General features: G+C 38.7%; 1 pseudogene; it reads left to right on the top strand.

Annotated features, from left to right (window-relative positions):
- The first annotated feature begins 2725 nt into the window (after nt 1-2725).
- On the top strand, nt 2726-5564 carry LOC148694223 (uncharacterized; annotated as a pseudogene).
- The last annotated feature ends 296 nt before the right edge of the window (nt 5565-5860 follow it).

Here is a 5860-nt window from a genome sequence, read left to right on the forward strand (position 1 = left end):
TCAAATATCAGAGGAAATGAAAAATTAAGTGAGAGTAATGGGCATATAGGCTGCCCAAAGAGTTACAATTGTTTTAGCATTTCTTCCCACTTATTGTCATTACTAAATGGCTGTTAGTGGGGTGAGTTATGGAAAAAAAAACTGTGGCAGCAGAAAAGAAAAAAAAGACCTACAGGTTGCAGCAACAAAGAGGGAGAAAAAGTGTGAAAAAAATATAGAAAAAAAAAAGAAGCAAAGCAAGGGAAAAAGGCAAGGCTGCTGCGTTGGGGAAGGAAGGAAAGGAAGGAGGAAATCTTGGCATTCTCTTCTCTCGGTTTTATCTTCTCAAACTCATGTCTTTCTTTTGGTTTTATGTGTAACTAATTTTTAGTAGTTAGGGGCTATTTTGAAGCCCCGAATATGATTGGAAGTTTGTTATGACATTTCGTTTGAATTACTTTTACGAATGGATGAAAATTGGTTCACTACTTGTCTCATTGATGAATTCTTTTTGTGTTTTCTATGGATGCATACGTAGTAAGCATATCTAGGATTCTAATGCTATGAATATGTGTGTGCCTGCCCTTGTCGAATGAGGACCTACATATGTTCTAGAGTAGTACTTGTTAATTGCGATTAACATGTGAATCAATTTCTAGGATAAGTAAGACAACGCTAGTACTTACGATGCCTTGTGATGACTCAAACTCTTTTCGTTCTTAATGATTTCTACTTGTTAAATCTATGAACACACCATTCTAGATTGCATGTTAGGGACTAAGTTAAGTTGAAAACGCCATTCTCTTAACATACTACATAAGAAAGAGTAATAGGTTGGGTTCTAACATTGAGCCAACTTGAGCATAAATGAAAGGAATTTGAATGAAACATAACATGTTTGCATGATTATTTGGTGGTGGATAGCAATTCCCCTAACTCGTTTTTCTTAATTTGTGAACTACTTAAAAATCTGTCTCTGTTTTGTTTTTGTTCGATTTAATTTAAATATGAAATCAACTCCAAAAATCCCAAAAATTTGTGTGAGTGTAGCACTATGTGTCTAGTATCTGAATATAAAATTTCGTAGACTTTAGATAAGTGTAAGTCGGTCTAATAATTATTTTTCGGTGGCTGGTCAGTAGTGACAGCAGCCCAGTTTTTGTGACATTTTAAGTAGTTAGATAAAACAATCTTCTGCGGGAAAGACCCTTATTTTCATATGCTACAATTGACAAATCTTAGTGTTAATAAGGAAAATCAATAGGACATTTGTGTGCTACTTTGTAGTGTGCTTTTAATCCTATCAAATTTTTGGCGCCGTGTCGCCGGGGATTGTTATTTCTAATTACTTATTTTTTATTGTTTTCTTTTCTTGTCTAATTAGTGTTTTTGTTTTTGTTTCAGGTACTCTTCGTAGTATATGCGTACTCGAAGGTCCAAGAGCATTGATCTAGCTTCCTACGATCCTGAGGTTGAACGAACACTTCGAAAGCTTCGAGGAACAATCAAGCAGAAGCGTGCATCGGTGTCTTTACCACCATCTTGTCCACCACATTTGAGTTCGGAAGAGGAGGAAGAACCACAAGAAGGCATGGCTGATAATCGTACTTTGAGGGAGTTGGCAACGCCTAATACGGATCAACAACCATTGTGCATCACATATCCAAATGCAGAAGGAAGATTTGAGCTTAAGTCCGGCATGATTCACTACCTGCCTAAGTTCCATGGCTTCTCAACAGAGGATGCCAACAAGCAACTCATGGAGTTTCATGTGGTATGCTCGGGAATGAGACCAGCCAATGTGGATGAGGAGCAAGTGAAGTTGAGGGCATTCCCATTTACATTAGAAGCTAAGGCAAAGGAGTGGCTTTATAATTTACCTCCAGGATCAATGAACACATGGAACCAGGTGAAGCAAGCATTCTTGGAGCAATATTTTCCGGCCACAAAAGCTGCAAGCATAAGGAAAGACATATGTGCAATCCGACAACAACATGGAGAGCCCTTTGGAGATTACTATGAGCGATTCACACATTTGGTTGCATCTTGTCCTAATCATCAAATTTCAGAGCATCTTTTAATACAATATTTTTATGAAGGATTGTGTGGTACTGATCGTGTAATGCTTGATGCAGCAAATGGAAGAGCATTCATGGACAAGACACCAACAAATGCTAAGGCATTATTAAAGAACATTGCTGGCAACACACGACAATTTGGAGGAAGAGATGAGCTACCTCTTAAGAAAGTTAACGAGGTAAGTGCTAACTCTAGTATTGAATTACAATTAGCTAACTTGACTAATCTTATGCAACAGGTTATGGTGGCTCCAAAACAGGTGTGCGGTGTTTGTTCAATGATGGGACATGCCACGGATATGTGCCCTTCGTTAATGGATCAAGGTGGTCTTGAGCAAGCTAATGCGTTAGGAGGGTTTCAGGGGCAACAAAGACAAAAGTATGATCCATACTCCAACAACTATAACGCAGGGTGGCGCGATCATCCACACTTAAAGTGGAACAATCAAGACAACGGACAACAATCTGTTCCCAACAACTATAACCGTCCACCTGGCTTCTTTCAAGCAAGACCGCAGGCACCATTTCAGCCTCAACAACAACAAGCTCCAAGTAAGTCTCTTGAGGATTTAATTGCTTCTTTAGCTAACTCTACTCAATCTCATCAACAGAAAACAGACAAAGCAATTGAAAACCTTGAGCGCCAAATGAGTTAATTCGCAAGTTTGATGGGGTAACAACACCAATGAGGGAGGTTGCCTAGCCAAACCGTGGTGAATCCAAATGCAGAGCAGATGAATGTTGTGACTTTAAGGAGTGGAAAAGAAGTTTTTGAGCAGCCAAGGATGCAAAAGAGGACTACAAAAGATACAAATGAGCAAGGAGAGCAAGAAACCAAAAATCTTGAGCAAGATGAAGCTTCAACAGAAATTGAAAAGTCTCCTAAAGATACAGAATTGAACAAAAAAGATTCTGATAAGGTAAGTAAAGAAGTTCACAATTCATTTAACTCATGTGTCCCTATTCCTTTTCCTCGTAGGTTTATGAAGTCTAAGAAAGAGCAAACTGATAAGGAAATCTTGGAAACTTTCCGAAATGTCCAAGTGAACTTACCTCTTTTAGATGCCATAAAACAAGTGCCTAAGTATGCAAAGTTCCTTAAAGAGCTTTGTACGAACAAGAGAAGATTCAATGATCAAGAAACTGTGGCATTAAGCGAGGAAGTATCAGCTGTTTTGCAGAGAAAGCTACCACCGAAGTTGAAGGATGCCGGTAGCTTTACCATTCCATGTGTAATTGGAAGGAAAGAGTTTGGGAGAGCATTGTGTGATCTGGGGGCATCCATCAATCTGATGCCATATTCAGTGTATGAATCACTAAACCTTGGAGACTTGAAGGAAACAAAGGTAGTAATCCAGTTGACAGATCGTTCAAATAGATATCCCAAAGGCCTATTGGAGGATGTACTTGTGCAAGTGAATGAACTTATTTTTCCTACTGATTTTTTTGTTCTTGAGATGGAACATGACCCTATGCCTACTGCACTTCCTCTTATATTGGGAAGATCATTCCTTAGAACGGCGCGTACGAAGATTGATGTCTATGATGGTATTTTAACCATGGAAATTGATGGAGAAAGCGTCAAGTTCAAAATCTTCGATGCTATGAGGTACCCTAGTGATTTTGAATCTTGTTTGTCTATTGATGCGTTTGACTATTTTGTGCAGGATTGTTTTAATGAAGGTATGGGACAAGACAATTTAGAGAAGGTAATGTGCATAGCATTACACATGGAAAACTTAATTATTCTGAGCACATTGAAGAAGAATTAATCCAGACAGTGGCAGCCCTTGAGTCTCTTTCACCAATTCGTGGTAAGTTTTCTTCCTATTTTATTTCTTTTCCTACTTCTAACGAAAAAATTCTTCCTTCTGTGATTCAGGCACCCAAATTGGAGCTTAAACCGATTCCTGAACATTTGAAGTATGCATTTTTGGGAGAGGATGAAACATTACCGGTCATCATATCATCACAACTCACAGCAGAAGAAGGGGAGAAACTGATCCGGGTACTGAAGGATCACAAAACTGCCATAGCTTGGAGCATTGCAGATATCAAAGGTATAAATCCAGCTACATGTATGCATACGATTCTGCTGGAGGAAGGTGCAAAACCTACAAGGGAAGCTCAACGCCGTTTGAACCCACTCATGATGGAGGTCGTCAAGAAAGAGGTTATCAAGCTTCTTGATGTTGGCATCATATATCCTATCTCGGACAGCAAGTGTGTGAGCCCTGTTCAAGTAGTTCCGAAGCGATCCGGAGTCACAGTTGTTAAGAATGAGCTAGTGAGCTAGTGCCTACACATGTGTAAAATAGTTGGAGAGTCTGTACAGACTATCGGAAGATAAACAGCACCACACGCAAAGATCACTTTCCAGTTCCATTCATTGATCAAATGTTAGAAAGGTTAGCTGGTCATTCTCATTATTGCTTTCTTGATGGCTATTCTGGATATAATCAAATTGCAGTTGCTCCAGAGGATCAAGAAAAGACGACTTTCACATGTCCATTTGGCACATTTGCATACCGGAGGATGCCGTTTGGACTTTGCAACGCCCCCGCCACATTTCAAAGGTGTATGGTAAGTATCTTTTCTGATATGATTGAGAAAATAATTGAAGTGTTCATGGATGATTTTTCAGTTTATGGTGATTCTTTTGATACATGTCTACATAATTTGTCCCTAGTTTTAAAACGTTGTCAAGAAACTAATTTGGTCTTAAATTGGGAAAAATGTCATTTCATGGTTTCACATGGATTAGTTCTAGGGCATATCATATCTGAAAATGGAATTGAAGTTGATAAATCTAAAGTAGAACTTGTTAGTTCTTTACCTCTCCCTACTACTGTCAGGGAGGTTCGTTCTTTTCTTGGACATGCAGGTTTCTATCGTAGATTTATGAAGGATTTCTCAATGATTTCTAGACCCTTGTGTCGTTTGCTTCAAAAGGATGTAACATTTGATATGAAAGAAGAGTGTGTGGTAGCATTCAAAAAACTTAAGGAGTTGTTATCCACGGCTCCTGTGATCATGCCACCAGATTGGAGTTTACCTTTTGAGTTAATGTGCGATGCTTCAGATTATGCTGTCGGTGCAGTTCTAGGACAGCGTGTCAACAAAGTGCCACATGTCATCTATTATGCATCACGAACACTCAATGATGCACAGTTGAATTATTCAACAACAAAGAAGGAGCTTCTAGCTGTTATATTTGCTTTAGAAAAATTTAGATCTTATCTGATTGGAACTAAAGTTATTGTGTTTTCTGACCATGCAGCTTTGAAATATTTACTCACAAAAAAAGATGCAAAACCGCGACTCATTCGATGGATACTTCTGCTTCAAGAGTTTGACTTGGAGATCAAGGATAAGAAAGGGAGTGAGAATGTTGTAGCAGATCATCTTAGCAGACTTGTGCACTCAAACATAGAGGAAGATTTCATCCCTTTACGTGAGAGTTTTCCGGATGAGCAATTGTTTTCATTAAAGGTTACTGACCCTTAGTATGCAGATATTATCAATTACAAGGTCACAAAAAAAATTCCGGATGATTTTACACGTGCTTAGAAAGATAAGCTTGTCAAAACCGCCAAATACTACGAGTGGGATGATCCTTATTTGTGGAAATATTGCCCTGATCAATTGATTAGAAGGTGTGTCCCTGAATCTGAGTTTAAATCTATTCTAACTTTTTGTCATTCTTATGCATGTGGCGGCCATTTTGGAGCAAAGAGGACAACCCTTAAGGTGTTAGAGAGTGGTTTTTATTGGCCTAGTTTGTTTAAGGATGCATACGAGTT

Source organism: Pyrus communis, chromosome 9 (assembly GCF_041283825.1).
Source record: "Pyrus communis isolate YQ-2024b chromosome 9, ASM4128382v1, whole genome shotgun sequence".
Lineage (NCBI taxonomy): Eukaryota > Viridiplantae > Streptophyta > Magnoliopsida > Rosales > Rosaceae > Pyrus > Pyrus communis.